Genomic DNA, 17,650 nt, shown 5'->3' with positions numbered 1-17,650 from the left:
CAGTATATGTTATTGAAATCATATATACCATGTTCCACAACTTCTTTTAAAAAGAATGGTCGTCGTCCTTGTATGTGTATATTGATTTTAAAAAATGTGAATGCATAATTTAAATGTATGTAAAAGCAATTAAATCATACTTTAAAGATATATAATCGTTTTCGGCTTTTTTGTTTAGTAGTACATATTGATGAATGTAAATTTTTAATCAATACTTGGTTGACATATATTTTGTTCTCTCATGTACGACGATTGGATCAATTTGTGATTATTATTTCGAAAAAAAATTAATATCTTATGCGAGTCCCTGAAAATAAATATGTATTTCAATCACAACGTTTGAGTGTCAAGTCATATTATGTAACGAAACGCAACATATAAAGGGTTATTTAATTATTTAGATGTTGTATTACAAATAAACACATATGTGTACTTTTGTCAATGATATAAAAAAAAAATCAAAATAAAGGCTGTCTTGTATTTGTGCTTTTGGGGACGGGTATTGTCAGTTCCACAACACTGTGTATGAGATGTTCTTTTTTCTACAAATATAGCCTCGAGCTATTATTTGTAATGCAAATTTTGTGCAAATAAGGTATTGCTTATGTTGATTCTCTCAAACAAAACAATAACAAAAAAACATTCTGTAGCCCTTACAAATGTATGTATTCGCCCTTATTTAATGTAAGTAATTTAGGAGCAACAGAAATCATTCATTGGTGTTAAAACTTAATTAATGCATTCAAATCATAAAAAATAGTTTGATATCGAGACAAGTCAGAGTTGATGATACTTGTATTCGATTATGAAGTGATCGTTTAATCTTCACAAAATTATGATACGTTACAAAATCATACTCTACTTGCCGTTTTATTTCATAAGAAGTTAGTCTACAATTCAATGTTTTTGTCCCAATTAACACAACTGAAGATTGTTATTATTTTGATCATTCACTGAACTAGTATATATTCCTATTTACGGACCAGCTGAGGTCTACCTCCGGGTGCAGAATTTTCCACTGCATTGTAGACTTAATTGTGGTCCGGCTTTTATCTTTTTCTTTGAAAAAGTCCCCATTTCCATTCTCGATTTGTTGTTTTTTAAACTAGAACAAGTCACTCACAAACATATCGTATGTTTGGGAGTAAATTGTACAGGTTTTGACATCAATACATTCCTTAAAAAAAGGTTTATTCTATAAAAACGTTTACGTTTATAAATGTTGTCTGTAATGAAGGAAGAAGATAGTGCAAATAATTAGTAACATGATTAAATAGCATTGTTATTCGTAAGAGGTATCGTTGTTTAGGGCGGCTACAAATTGTTCATTCGATTTGACTCAGAAAAATCGCCGGATTTAGGTATTGACTATCATGTCATTTTTGCTCAAACCACGAAAATTGATATTCACGAATAAAAGTACACTTTATGAAATGACATGCAAAAGGAGTAATATAGGATGTTAGACAGTGTTATTTCCTGTCATAAAAACTAGTTTAACTAGAAATGTGATAAAAACAAAAACAGAGGAATTGTAAGGAAAGTTTTAATTTTGTTTTTAAATATTGAAGGTTAAGCATACAGAAGGAGAGAGAAAACTTTTACAGAATCTCAACAATTATTGTTGATCATGGTAAAGAGTCGATGATTTTGTTGATTGATAATGAATTAAACACCAGCAACCAAACTTTAGAGGATTTTATCAACTTGAACCAGCATGAAATATATCATTTATGTTATAATAGATATACATGTTGCCAATGTACCAATGGAAAATTACCACTAACAACTCCCGTGAGTAGAGTTTTGCATCCTGATCAATTAAACATAATACTAGACAAAACAGGACAAACGCTGTCCTGTCATAATATAAAAAGCTTATCACAATTCTGTTGTTGTTCGGCAAAAACCACACTAACTACAAAACATCTGGATTTAACACTTCTCCGTTGTCTATTGATTAATTTTGCCTCTATCTGTCCTCCGAATAGCAACATCCGACTTGCAGTTGATGACCTTATCGGATATCGGAATAAATTGTACGGACATGCACAACAAGCCAGATGTTCAGATAATGATTATATACTATACAAAACTCAAGTTGAAACCGTAATTCTTACAATTACAAAATCGCGCAAAAAGGAAAATGAAATGAAACAGAAACTCGTGGATGCTGAAGTTCGACCATTGGATGAGACAATATGTCAACAATATCAAAACTGTTTATTGTCTGATATTCAGCGGAACGAGGACATAACAACGGTAAGTTTAGGTTTTGCAAAATATTAAATAAAACATAATTATACTTGATTTCAGATAAAAAGTAACAGGTTATAAAAAAGACTTTACTTAATGAAAAAATACTATCAAAAAGTAAAATCAAAATATATCTATGTGTTTCTTTAAGGATCACCGATGATTACGTTTGTCAATTCGTCGAGATGAACAATTTGGATAGCATTTCTCAAATAATGGAAAAAGTTATGATAGCTTAATTGTCGTTTGCTTAACACTAAGTGGTATATCCTCTGTGTAGCATGTTTTATTCTTTTGTTCACTATTTACAAGATATGCCTTATGATATGCCAAAGCAATACGTTTATAGCGTATGCTACTATTTTTATGTTGAAAGGCATTTTGGATTATTTTTTTCAGGCGATTTTTCAATTTCACAAGGGGAATGGTGGTATACCGGGTACCTCGGAAAATGGTTAATTGTTGATATAATGTTGCCTAACGTGCAATATATTCGTGGACTGAAATTAAACATCCAAAACATCTTCTGTACGCTTTTCTGCAACAAAATGACATAACTAAAACTGCATTAGTAAACATACTAGGGATGGCAGCGAGTACTCGAGTACTCGGGTACTCGCTCGGAAGGCCGAGTACTCGAGTACAGTTTTAGTTCTCGGATACTCGTTTGCCTGTTATACATCTTGAGATATTTCTCTTCACATTTCCAGTAGCTTTAATTCCATTGAAATATCCACTTTGTTATACTAAATAAAATCAATTAACAACATAAATATGTTAATTCTGAGGTTACTATTTGTTATAGTAGTGCCAGTCACATCCTTTCCTTCCGATGGAAGGTTTTCATCTGCACTACTTGGAATAAAAAATAGTAAGTCAAACAGTTTTTTGTGAGAAATTGTTGATCAGATCATATTTCTAAACAAGAAGAAAATCAAAATGACCTGCGGTGAAACCCTACGCAACTGATTAGAGACATTTTAACGGTGCTTGTACACGGATTAAAACTTTCAGGGATTAATAATAAACTCATCACAAGCCGTAAAAACTTTCCTTTGTTTGTTAATCAAGACTTCTCTGTAAACGTGATTGGTATGAGATGTACATTTACATTAATTTTATTACTCTGTATTTGAAACTTAACTGTAATTGTTTAATTTACAATTTAAAGATAGGGCGAAAGCAAGATTCAATATTCTTTATTTCTCAAACACCATAAAATTACAATGGTACAAAGAAGTTCATCAAAAGTTATATAACATAACACAAACACACATGACAAGATGAGATGAAAATATAAAATAAATAAAATAAACAGTATAGAAGCGAAGAGTGGTGATTAACCAGGAAGACTCACTTGAAAAGTTATAACCCTGATGAATTTGCAAAGCTTTTTCAACTTATTTTTTATTTTTAACTGAAATAGTTTTTCAAATTTTAGTATGTTACATCTGTGCAGAGACATATTGTATTATATGTCTCTGATCTGTGCAAGAAAAAAGTATCCTTTCACGAGAGCGACATTAAAACCCAAAAGTCGAAAATAAACCGACAACGTCATGGCTTAAAAAGAATTAGACAAACGATAGTGCCAAAAAAACAAACCCAGAAAAAGTAAGACTGAGCAACACAAGTAATTTGAAGTCCAATATTGTTGTTGACAAATTAATGGACAAAGTCGTATTATAAAAAAAAATACCAACTCCTCAGGAACAGGTGAGATGATACATATATTGTCTACTTTGTCGGACTGTATATGCAAATATTTTTGATTTTATTGGAATAACCAATTTGGTTCATGAACACGTACATAAACAATAATTGCTATGATTTATGCTAGGTTTTTGTAGAAACGGCAGTAGGTAATTCATTGTTTAATTGTCTCTCGTTAATATGTTTATGAAAGGTAATAACAAAAACACTGCATCCAACCTAGAATCTAAACTTTTCAATAGACGTTTAAGATTCATCCGAGTACTCGCGAGTACTCGAGTATCATGACCGAGTATCCGAGTATCAAATTTCAGATCTTTTGACATCCCTAGTACATACACATTTTTGAAGACCAATTGAAAATATATTATTTTCAAACCCGTTGTACGTGTTTGTTTTATTCTTTTGTATTAATGTATATTTCACTATGTTAATTTTGGTCACGACACTTTGTCATAGTATTATCAAAGTAGACCATGCGCCTACATGTGGGTTTTACAAATGTTAACATTTGAATCTTAAACTTTTACATTTTCTGATCCAACTTTGTAGCAGAGATGGTAAGCAAAACAACATAGAAGTAATATTACAATTCACATAACAAAATTAAGTAATGTTTCTAACTAGTAGTAGTTATTCTCAAATTGTCGTCTTTCTTTATTACTTCAACTTTTTCTACAGGAAATAAACATGATAAGAGAACAATCAAGAAACAACAATGATCAAATTGTTCAGCATATTTTGGAAATAGAGGATACAATTAACACCAATATTTCGTCTCACAATAAAACCATTTCAGCAAAAATGGACGAAATGCAGTTGAATTTTGCTAGAAGAGATGAGATTTTATATGAAAGAGTTCATAGTAATGAGGTAACATTTAATGAAGAAGTCCATAAACAGAACAAAGCAGTAATGAGCATAATAGAAAAAGAGAAAGAAGTTCTACAGGTGAATCATGCGGAACTCATCGGACGTTTATATCAGACAGAACTCAATATACAATCGAAAACAGAAGAAACCACGGAAGGTATTCTCGCATGTGTAGAACAGACAAAACGAGAGATAACGGATAAAATAGTCAATCTTAGTGGGGATCATAAAGAAACTGTTGCCGTTGGAGCATCTAAATTACGAAAACAAGGTAATATTGATATTTTTAAATTTACTTGATATAGCCCTATATAGGTAAGATAATTTATGTAATCGTTTGTCATTCAATAATATTGAATTCAAGTATTATTATCTTAATGCTTGTGATTGCATTGATAAAAATATTGAATAATCATTGTTATATAAAAAAAAAAGGAGATGTGGTATGATTGCCAATGTAGTTTACCTCTAAAAAGAGAATTTGACAAACTAAATTTACATAATGTTGGATACTCAAACTAATGACATTGTATAGTTCAGTTTTTAAACATTTGACATATATCGTGACGATTCCTCTTACATTGGTGTTTCCTAGAAGCATATACAGAAATTAATTTTCTAATTTTTCTAAGTCATATATTTATAGCTGAAAACTTTAAAATTTGCATGTTTTATGTTTACAATCAAGTTGATACTAGAACTGTGGATCCTCTGGAAATGTATGTTGAATATCCATATTTATTGTTATCGAAATAAATATATAAAATGAAATCTACGAACAGAAAGTATTGATCACGATAGAATAAAAGGAGAAGTTCTGCAGTTGAAACATGAGCAGATAAAGCTAAATCTACGATCGGATACAAATAAACACATCATAGATAACAGGAATGAAATCTAATATTTGCACTGGACGAGCCTATCGTCTACAAACTACTCATCAGTGACGCTGGAACAAAATGTTAAAGGCTGATAGAAGTACGATGTTGAATAGGATTGAGGACCAATAGTTCCTTAAAGTTTTGACAAATACATCTAAGATCAGCTATTCCTGAGGTAGAAAAGCCTTATTATTTCGAAAATTTCAAGTTTTATAAACAATTACCTTATAATCATGACAATATCAAGGATAATTTATGTCAACTCCGAAGGACTGAATACTGGGCTGGTAATACCCCTGGGGAATAGAAACTCCTCCAGAAATGGCTCAGACGCATTTTTGGGGATTTACCTTCATCCTTTGTGAAGAATCATTACAATTTGCATGTGTTATATTTACACAACTATTACAATGAAAACTACTTTGGTGTTACCAAATTATTTTTATTGAACTTTTTATGGTTTTCAACGACAAAATTCATTTCAATATGTGCAAAAAAAACTCTTCAAAGGTATGCAATTGTATTAGAATATTAACGTTTATTTGTAATCAAAATAATTCACAACTAAAGTATGTATTTATGTTTGTGTTCCAGATATTAGAAAACAAAATCTAATAGGTGAGATATATTATAAGTTTCAATTAAATATCAAACCCGCCTGTCCAAAGTCAGGAGCCTGCAGTTCAGATAATAACATTTTCTCATAGCAAGGATTTTCATTAATAAAAACTCGAACTCTGATATACAATCAAATTGATAGATTATGGTCCTTGAAAATTGGTCTGTTCTTTTACTTCTATATAAAAAGAAACACGTTACGTAACATGACGTTATTTGATTGTGTCATTATAATTTACTCCAAAAATATAATATTATTATATTTCCAAATTGTAACTCCGGATTACATAATTTTCGACAGGTTACATTTTCTGTGGTAATATATTCTGATACTCAGTAAAGTAAGAGCACCCATAAAAGTAAAATCAAATATATCATCGGTGTAGTACTTATAAGTTAGTGCTATTTAATCATTTGACCTGTTAAAACGTCTTCTAGTTTTGTTATTTCTTTTGTTCGTTTATCATAATAAAGAAAATACAATGTTTAATTTCAAAGTTTAAGAATACAATGTTCAGTCATTTTATTATTTTTATAGATCACAGTAATGCAATAATCCAAAGTCATCGAGAAGATAAAACCTTTATCAAGCCATATACGACATTTGTATATCATTTCACTATTATTGTCTTTATTTCGTATAAGTATAGTGTTTAAGTTGGTGCTATTAGATCATTTGGCCTGTTAAAACGTCTTCTATAGTGTTAAGTTGGTGCTATTAGATCATTTGGCCTGTTAAAACGTCTTATAGTTTATTTCTTATGAGTATAGTGTTAAGTTGGTGCTATTAGATCATTTGGCCTGTTAAAACGTCTTATAGTTTATTTCTTATGAGTATAGTGTTAAGTTGGTGCTATTAGATCATTTGGCCTGTTAAAACGTCTTATAGTTTATTTCTTATGAGTATAGTGTTAAGTTGGTTCTATTAGATCATTTGGCCTGTTAAAACGTCTTATAGTTTATTTCTTATGAGTATAGTGTTAAGTTGGTGCTATTAGATCATTTGGCCTGTTAAAACGTCTTATAGTTTATTTCTTATGAATATAGTGTTAAGTTGGTGCTATAAGATCATTTGGCCTGTTAAAACGTCTTATAGTTTATTTCTTATGAGTATAGTGTTAAGTTGGTGCTATTAGATCATTTGGCCTGTTAAAACGTCTTATAGTTTATTTCTTATGAGTATAGTGTTAAGTTGGTGCTATTAGATCATTTGGCCTGTTAAAACGTCTTCTATAGTGTTAAGTTAGTGCTATTAGATCATTTGGCCTGTTAAAACGTCTTCTATAGTGTTAAGTTGGTGCTATTAGATCATTTGGCCTGTTAAAACGTCTTATAGTTTATTTCTTATGAGTATAGTGTTAAGTTGGTGCTATTAGATCATTTGGCCTGTTAAAACGTCTTATAGTTTATTTCTTATGAGTATAGTGTTAAGTTGGTGCTATTAGATCATTTGGCCTGTTAAAACGTCTTATAGTTTATTTCTTATGAGTATAGTGTTAAGTTGGTTCTATTAGATCATTTGGCCTGTTAAAACGTCTTATAGTTTATTTCTTATGAGTATAGTGTTAAGTTGGTGCTATTAGATCATTTGGCCTGTTAAAACGTCTTATAGTTTATTTCTTATGAATATAGTGTTAAGTTGGTGCTATAAGATCATTTGGCCTGTTAAAACGTCTTATAGTTTATTTCTTATGAGTATAGTGTTAAGTTGGTGCTATTAGATCATTTGGCCTGTTAAAACGTCTTATAGTTTATTTCTTATGAGTATAGTGTTAAGTTGGTGCTATTAGATCATTTGGCCTGTTAAAACGTCTTCTATAGTGTTAAGTTAGTGCTATTAGATCATTTGGCCTGTTAAAACGTCTTCTATAGTGTTAAGTTGGTGCTATTAGATCATTTGGCTGGTTAAAACGTCTTCTAGAGTGTTAAGTTGGTGCTATTAGATCATTTGGCCTGTTAAAACGTCTTCTATAGTGTTAAGTTGGTGCTATTAGATCATTTGGCCTGTTGAAACGTCTTCTATAGTGTTAAGTTGGTGCTATTTAATCATTTGGCCTGTTAAAACGTCTTCTATAGTGTTAAGTTGGTGCTATTAGATCATTTGGCCTGTTAAAACATCTTCTATAGTGTTAAGTTGGTGGTATTAGATCATTTGGCCTGTTAAAACGTCTTCTATAGTGTTAAGTTGGTGCTATTTAATCATTTGGCCTGTTAAAACGTCTTCTATAGTGTTAAGTTGGTGCTGTTAGATCATTTGGCCTGTTAAAACGTCTTCTATAGTGTTAAGTTGGTGTTATTTAATCATTTGGCCTGTTAAAACGTCTTCTAGTTTTATTATTTCTTTTGTTCGTTTATCATAATAAAGAAAATACAATGAACATCAACATATTGTGTTTAAGGATGTACTTAGGTGAGGTAAGGTGAAAATTGATAAATTAAGAAATTAAAATTGATACTATAAGCTGGTAGAGCATCAATTAATGATAAAAATAAGCTAAATGAACCTCCTTTTCGGGATATCTGAGATTTAAAATATGGCGGGAAAAGGCTGACTCTGACTTTTACCTTATATTTGCATTGGTATAATTGGGTCTCAAAACAAAAGAAAAAAATCAAGAATCTTCTAAAATTTTGGTAAATGACCTTTCATGAGCTATAAAGTCTTATATGAAAAAATAAATGAGTGTTATGGGGCAAATCATTTTACACAGTATTGTATGGAAAACACCAAAAAGTCCGAACATTTGACACAAATTCCAAAACCTCACCTAAGTACATCCTTAATTTCAAAGTTTAAGAATACAATGTAAAGTCATTTTATCATTCTTGTAGATCACAGTAATGCAATAATCCAATGTCATCAAGAAGATAAAACCTTCATCAAGACATGTGCGCTTGAAAAGGGAAAACGGATTCTTGATAAAGAAAACCTTTTAATTCTCCTAGCTAAAGGAGGGTCGGGTAAGACTCAGATAGCAATACACCTATCATCAATATTCCAAGATGAAGGATACATCCCGCTTTTTTTCTCCGACAATGAAATTATTAGATATAGAGATATGATTTCGTTATCGGACAACAATATAATTATCGTCGAAGACCTATTTGGTAGGTCTAACGTTGATTTTTTTGAAGATTATCATAGAAATATTCTGGATATTTTATTGAATTGCGTAAAGAGGTCAAAGGGTCTTAAATTAGTGTTTACAATCAGGAACGACCCAAAATGCAAAGAAAACATTTTAGAAAAGCACGAAATATTTCTTAGAAAATGTATTATGAATTTGGATTATGATAACAGTCTGTTAGACAAAGAACGAATTAACATCCTTTTGAGTCATATGAAATATAATTCAATAATTCCTTGCAACAGTCCAGTTAAAGTTAATATATGTCTTGAGTTTGAACCTTTTCCTTGCTGTTCATCAGGTTGTACGGCTGACGTAATGGAGTTACCATGTGGTAAAATCCAAATATGTACCAACACAATTTATCTATGTTGTATGAGTGATACATATGTTGGATTTCCTGAAACATGTCGAATGTTTTGCAACGATGAATCACTGACATTTCTTGGTGTTGCGTATTTCCGTGATGCGAGCAACTCCTTAGTTGATAAGATCAACGATCTTTTCACAAAAAGCTTTGAAAAATTATCATGTAAATATCAATACAGTGTTTTGGTTTATACTGCTTTGAAATATAATTTCTTCGATAACAATCTTCTTAATTATCATATAGAGAAAGATGAATTGTTCAAAAGGATTTTTTCAATATTTGATGGAAAGAAAACAAAGATACGGAAAACATTAGTCAAACAAGCTATACGTAAACTTGAAGGTGGATATCTTATTGACAGCTCTAGATATAGTGAGTTCTACGATGATTGGTGGTCTAACCCAAGAGGTAACGCCTATATGTTTAAACACCAAGCTGTTCATGAGGCTGTTCTGGTCTCATTTGGTAATGAATGTCCAGAAATGTTAATAAATCTTAAAATCTGTACTATCAATTTTATTTTACAATACATAAGGCCAAGCTTGAAATCCTCTGCTTTGAATTCATCAGTTATTCATGTTGACCCTGAATTGGTCATTAATACGCTATGTAAATTTTTGGAATTAGATAAACCAATTGACTGGAAAAATGTAAAAATCATAGGAATTTCTGATCCATGGAATCCTCCGCCAATTGACACTAGAGAGGAAAACCACTTTCAAGAACAAAGACATATTTGTGATAGTGTTAAATATGAAAGTGACAATGACGACAATATTTCACTTGATGCAAAATCTGAAGATTCTGATAGCGATATGGAGGTTTTTGAAAAGGTTAACTTGGAAATGGGTCGTGAATTATCCCATCTTCTTAACCGTCGATCTTCAGAATTAATAGGCGAATATATCAGGAAATGCATTATTGAAAGAAAATATGTTTCATTCGTTAAAATGTTTCTGGAAAGACTCTCTTCGCTGTCGTATTCTGCAGATCAAATTAAGAATTTTCTCAATGGACTTACCAGAAGGGGCACCTGTTTGATGAATTTAACTCATAATTCTGACATTATTCGTGATCTTGCTTTAAAATATGCTGAAGTAAATGTGTTCTGTCTCATATTCAGACCAAAAAGTTCTACTATCAAACATTACAAGTTTTATCAACTAGACGATAAATTGTTTGACGAAAAACTCATGGCAATCATCGACGAAAATAAAAACTATAAAATTATAGCAGAAATTGGCAACGTTTTGTATAAAATAGAGATTGAAGATGAGAATCATGAGTTTGTAAAAAGACTTTTGAAAAGCATTCTTGATAAACTTAATGATACAGAAGATTCCTTAAAAATTCGCTACCTAATCGACGGGATGTTCTGTAAAGGCAGGCGAACTAATGCTGTCACTCATTTTAAAGAGTTCTTGCACCACAATTTATTAACACATGGAAGTATCAAAACTATCATTGGCCTTTGGGAAACATTGAATACTGAAACATACAAAAGCAGTGAGACGTTTGATTATACAACATTGATGTCAGTTCTGACAGAAAAGTTTAAGGCCCACATACTTACAGGAAAAGATTGGGAAATAGGTGTAGATTACCAACTACAAACACAGGAGTACGGAGCATGCTTATTTAATCTAGGTATGAATATTCAAGACAAAAAGTTTATTGAAGAGCTTATGAAAACATTATTTGACATTCATGACATTTTTCTTCAACATATGAGTATATATCATTTTATTTCACCCCACAATATTAAGTTTCTGATATATCTATATAATGGATTTACCAGCTTTCGAACACGAATAGATGAGGCAAAACTAATGTGTCCATTGGGAATGGAAAAACTACATTGTTATATTAGCCGATATAAATCTTTTGTAAAGAAGTTTAGAGAAGACATGAAACATGCGTATCAGTCCGGTAACAACCAGGATGCTGTTGTGTTAACTGTGACTCTAATGAACATGAACATACTTCATCCCGATACCAGTGACGATGATGACGATTATAGTGACAATAACCCTGATCAGGTTTAGGCATTCTGAATATATTTTTATTTAAACAAAATAGTCTCTCGTAGACAAGAAAAAAAAGGCTTAAATTCATTTGTGTTCTTCTTTTTAAAGTACCATATATCTAATATATATAGATGAACTTTTCTACTATAAACTTTTGGTCAATATTCTAAATTCTGATTTGAAACCGTACTCACTTTTTCTATTAACCTCTTGTTACTATTTTGATTTCTTCATTTTGTCACTCCCCCGGAATACGCAAACAAATTGAATCCAAATTTGATAAAATAAATTTCAAATCACATAAACAAATAGACCGAATAGTGTTAAGTTGTGTCTGGAGTATCTATTACCAGAATTATGAGCTGGGCTTAACTTCAGACCTCGGTGAAGAAAAATTTTTATTTTACATTTTGTTCGTTAAAAACAAGAATGGTTTTTGTCGTTAACTGATGATTAAACAGATTTGTTAAAACTTTTTTTATTAAGTACATTTACACTTACAGAAAAGGGTCTAGACCAACACAAACTAGTAATGAAGAACCCTAAAAATACGACATGCAGCATGAACTAAATATTACTCATATTTCTATCTTTATTTAGAAATGTTGAAATAACAGGTTTTGCCTCTCTATAGTTCGTAATAAAAAGTATAATAAAAATTAGACCAATAAGCAATATTATTTCAATGAAACTTCTAAGTCCCGGAGTTCGAGAAATAATCTTCATGCAAAGTCAAAACACCTCGTCATGTGAGTCAGCATTCAACACCTAGAATTCAAGGTTAGGGCTTGGATTTTCTAGATGGAAGTCTGTCTCGAAGAACATATAGAATCATTATGGTCTTATTTTCATTGTTTGTATCATTTTATTTATATTTTTCTTAATCTATTCTTTATTGTGTGATTCCATAATGTGTTACTTTATTCTACTGTTCTAAGGTATATCAACTATATATCACAAATCATTTCTGTTGGCGTCCTTATTGAAATTGTATGATTGTTGGTTTATTTAGTTTATTGTACGTTTAATAATAAATCATGCCTATTTGGGTTGTTCACATGATTTTGATAATGGAACTAAATATAACTATCATACAAGTGGGAGGTAAGATAGCTTTAAAACCAAGTTTAACCCACATGTTTGCATACCAAGGTTAGATATTAGTTGAAAATAAGATTATTTATGTTCTACGGACTTCCCTTTTTAAATTTATATCCAATGTCTTTATTTTTCCAATCACATATTTAATTATTTAATTTTTACTACTCTACTATAGACATTTATAGGTGCTTTGAAAAAAACTCATCCAATGAAATGTCCAGTTATGGTCATTGTTCCGGTTAAAATATGGAAACAATTTATGTATATAAGCAAAAAAAGAAGAATTAACACAGCCGTTTATTTTCTTGTAATGCAATGATTATATCATGTAAAATTTGTCAAATTTTGGAATTTGTATATATATGCATATTTCGTTATTCTATAATGTTTTGATTTTTTTTTCCTAAGATTCTTATGCTTACGTTTAAAATAAATCAAACAATCAGAAAAGAATCAATCAGAATAATACAATTGTCGATACTTTCAAATACTCTGCTTTCAAACATATGAGTGCTATATATCTAAATCATTGCATTCGTTCAATATCGTACACATAGTTTTTTTTAATACGACCGCAAAAAATATTTTGGGATCGTATAGTGGTATGATGTTGTCTTCGTCGTCGTCTGTGTCGTCATCCGAAAACACATTTGGTTTCCGGACAATAACTTCAGTACGTGAATGGATCTCTTTGAAATTGGTTAAGAAGGTTCAATATTACAAAAGGAATGTTGGGATTGATTTTTGGGGTGACGTTTCCAACCGTTTCGGGATAAGGGGCCCAAAACAAGCATTTTTCTACTTTCAGGATAATAACATGTATGTATGTATTTCAATTGATCTGAAATTGTGTCACAATGTCAATTATCAAAAGTAGAAGATTTGGATTAATTTTAGGGGGTTATGGTGAAATTAGTTTTAGTATTAAGGGCCAAAAAGTGTTTCCAAAACAAGCATTTTGTAGTTTCTGGACATTTTGTAGTTAACTTGTGTATAAGTGTATGAATTTCTTTAAAATGTACTACAAGAGTCCATACGACAAAGCGAAGGCTGTGAATTAGTGTTGGGTAATTGCTCCAAAGGGGATTCAAAACGTTTGGGGTTCCAATTTCTTTTAAGGGGTTCAATTGTTTGTCAATGAAAAAATCTTTAATTGCACAGTATTGCGCCATGCATTTGTAAGATCTTGACATTTGATTTGTGTAAAAAATTGATCACAATTCAAATTCAGACAGTACCAAGCTTGAATATTGTGTCCAAATTTGCCTCAACTGTTCATAGTTCAACTTCATCAGTCGTATCAGGTGCGCTCAGCGAAGCATTTTATTTTTTGTATATCTGATTTGTGCAATGATAAGGGATTATTGATCAGTATAATTAATTAAGGCGAAAACAGATTAATAATGCTATAATAAAACACGAAAAACGAAGAAAAGATGAAACACATTACAGAAAACGGAACACAGAAAACTAAAGCATGTGGAATTCGAACCCTATCAGAAATCTCATGTGATCCAGGAGAGAAGGCATATTCTGATTTACATGTGGCATCAGTCGTGTTGATGTAAACATCATCTGAAGAAACACGGTTTGGTTATGTTCCGTTTATCCACAACCATTGGATTATCATTGAAAACTGATAAATAGTTATCAAAGGTACCAGGATTATAATTTAGTACGCCAGACGCGCGTTTCGTCTACATAAGACTCATCAGTGACGCTCATATCGAATTAGTTATAAACCAAACAAATACAAAGTTGAAGAGCATTGAGGATCCAAAATTCCAAAAAGTTGTGCCAAATACGGCTAAGGTAATCTATGCCTGGGATAAGAAAATCCTTAGTTTTTCGAAACATTCAAAGTTTTGTAAACAGGAAATTTATAAAAATGACCACATAATTGATATTCATGTCAACACCGAAGTGCTGACTACTGGGCTGGTGATACCCTCGGGGACGAAACGTCCACCAGCAGAGGCATCGACCCAGTGGTGTAAATAGTTATCAAAGGTACCAGGATTATAATTTAGTACGCCAGACGCGCGTTTTGTCTACATAAGACTCATCAGTGACGCTCATATCGAATTAGTTATAAACCAAACAAATACAAAGTTGAAGAGCATTGAGGATCCAAAATTCCAAAAAGTTGTGCCAAATACGGCTAAGGTAATCTATGCCTGGGATAAGAAAATCCTTAGTTTTTCGAAAAATTCAAAGTTTTGTAAACAGGAAATTTATAAAAATGACCACATAATTGATATTCATGTCAACACCGAAGTGCTGACTACTGGGCTGGTGATACCCTCGGGGACGAAACGTCCACCAGCAGAGGCATCGACCCAGTGGTGTAAATAGTTATCAAAGGTACCAGGATTATAATTTAGTACGCCAGACGCGCGTTTCGTCTACATAAGACTCATCAGTGACGCTCATATCGAATTAGTTATAAACCAAACAAATACAAAGTTGAAGAGCATTGAGGATCCAAAATTCCAAAAAGTTGTGCCAAATACGGCTAAGGTAATCTATGCCTGGGATAAGAAAATCCTTAGTTTTTCGAAAAATTCAAAGTTTTGTAAACAGGAAATTTATAAAAATGACCACATAATTGATATTCATGTCAACACCGAAGTGCTGACTACTGGGCTGGTGATACCCTCGGGGACGAAACGTCCACCAGCAGAGGCATCGACCCAGTGGTGTAAATAGTTATCAAAGGTACCAGGATTATAATTTAGTACGCCAGACGCGCGTTTCGTCTACATAAGACTCATCAGTGACGCTCATATCGAATTAGTTATAAACCAAACAAATACAAAGTTGAAGAGCATTGAGGATCCAAAATTCCAAAAAGTTGTGCCAAATACGGCTAAGGTAATCTATGCCTGGGATAAGAAAATCCTTAGTTTTTCGAAAAATTCAAAGTTTTGTAAACAGGAAATTTATAAAAATGACCACATAATTGATATTCATGTCAACACCGAAGTGCTGACTACTGGGCTGGTGATACCCTCGGGGACGAAACGTCCACCAGCAGAGGCATCGACCCAGTGGTGTAAATAGTTATCAAAGGTACCAGGATTATAATTTAGTACGCCAGACGCGCGTTTCGTCTACATAAGACTCATCAGTGACGCTCATATCGAATTAGTTATAAACCAAACAAATACAAAGTTGAAGAGCATTGAGGATCCAAAATTCCAAAAAGTTGTGCCAAATACGGCTAAGGTAATCTATGCCTGGGATAAAAAAATCCTTAGTTTTTCGAAAAATTCAAAGTTTTGTAAACAGGAAATTTATAAAAATGACCACATAATTGATATTCATGTCAACACCGAAGTGCTGACTACTGGGCTGGTGATACCCTCGGGGACGAAACGTCCACCAGCAGAGGCATCGACCCAGTGGTGTAAATAGTTATCAAAGGTACCAGGATTATAATTTAGTACGCCAGACGCGCGTTTCGTCTACATAAGACTCATCAGTGACGCTCATATCGAATTAGTTATAAACCAAACAAATACAAAGTTGAAGAGCATTGAGGATCCAAAATTCCAAAAAGTTGTGCCAAATACGGCTAAGGTAATCTATGCCTGGGATAAGAAAATCCTTAGTTTTTCGAAAAATTCAAAGTTTTGTAAACAGGAAATTTATAAAAATGACCACATAATTGATATTCATGTCATCACCGAAGTGCTGACTACTGGGCTGGTGATACCCTCGGGGACGAAACGTCCACCAGCAGAGGCATCGACCCAGTGGTGTAAATAGTTATCAAAGGTACCAGGATTATAATTTAGTACGCCAGACGCGCGTTTCGTCTACATAAGACTCATCAGTGACGCTCATATCGAATTAGTTATAAACCAAACAAATACAAAGTTGAAGAGCATTGAGGATCCAAAATTCCAAAAAGTTGTGCCAAATACGGCTAAGGTAATCTATGCCTGGGATAAGAAAATCCTTAGTTTTTCGAAAAATTCAAAGTTTTGTAAACAGGAAATTTATAAAAATGACCACATAATTGATATTCATGTCAACACCGAAGTGCTGACTACTGGGCTGGTGATACCCTCGGGGACGAAACGTCCACCAGCAGAGGCATCGACCCAGTGGTGTAAATAGTTATCAAAGGTACCAGGATTATAATTTAGTACGCCAGACGCGCGTTTCGTCTACATAAGACTCATCAGTGACGCTCATATCGAATTAGTTATAAACCAAACAAATACAAAGTTGAAGAGCATTGAGGATCCAAAATTCCAAAAAGTTGTGCCAAATACGGCTAAGGTAATCTATGCCTGGGATAAGAAAATCCTTAGTTTTTCGAAAAATTCAAAGTTTTGTAAACAGGAAATTTATAAAAATGACCACATAATTGATATTCATGTCAACACCGAAGTGCTGACTACTGGGCTGGTGATACCCTCGGGGACGAAACGTCCACCAGCAGAGGCATCGACCCAGTGGTGTAAATAGTTATCAAAGGTACCAGGATTATAATTTAGTACGCCAGACGCGCGTTTCGTCTACATAAGACTCATCAGTGACGCTCATATCGAATTAGTTATAAACCAAACAAATACAAAGTTGAAGAGCATTGAGGATCCAAAATTCCAAAAAGTTGTGCCAAATACGGCTAAGGTAATCTATGCCTGGGATAAGAAAATCCTTAGTTTTTCG

At 32.4% G+C, this 17,650-nt stretch overlaps 1 long non-coding RNA gene across 1 annotated transcript; it reads left to right on the top strand.

Moving 5' to 3' along the window:
- The first annotated feature begins 6,279 nt into the window (after window positions 1-6,279).
- LOC143082099 (uncharacterized) lies at window positions 6,280-12,028 on the top strand. Its single transcript, XR_012980275.1, has 2 exons — window positions 6,280-6,341; window positions 9,174-12,028. It is a non-coding gene; the product is annotated as an uncharacterized LOC143082099 (long non-coding RNA).
- Window positions 12,029-17,650: the final 5,622 nt, after the last annotated feature.

The sequence above is a fragment of the Mytilus galloprovincialis genome, chromosome 7, assembly GCF_965363235.1.
Source record: "Mytilus galloprovincialis chromosome 7, xbMytGall1.hap1.1, whole genome shotgun sequence".
NCBI classification, from domain to species: Eukaryota; Metazoa; Mollusca; class Bivalvia; order Mytilida; family Mytilidae; genus Mytilus; species Mytilus galloprovincialis.
This window is presented reverse-complemented; position numbering and strand designations above follow the sequence as displayed.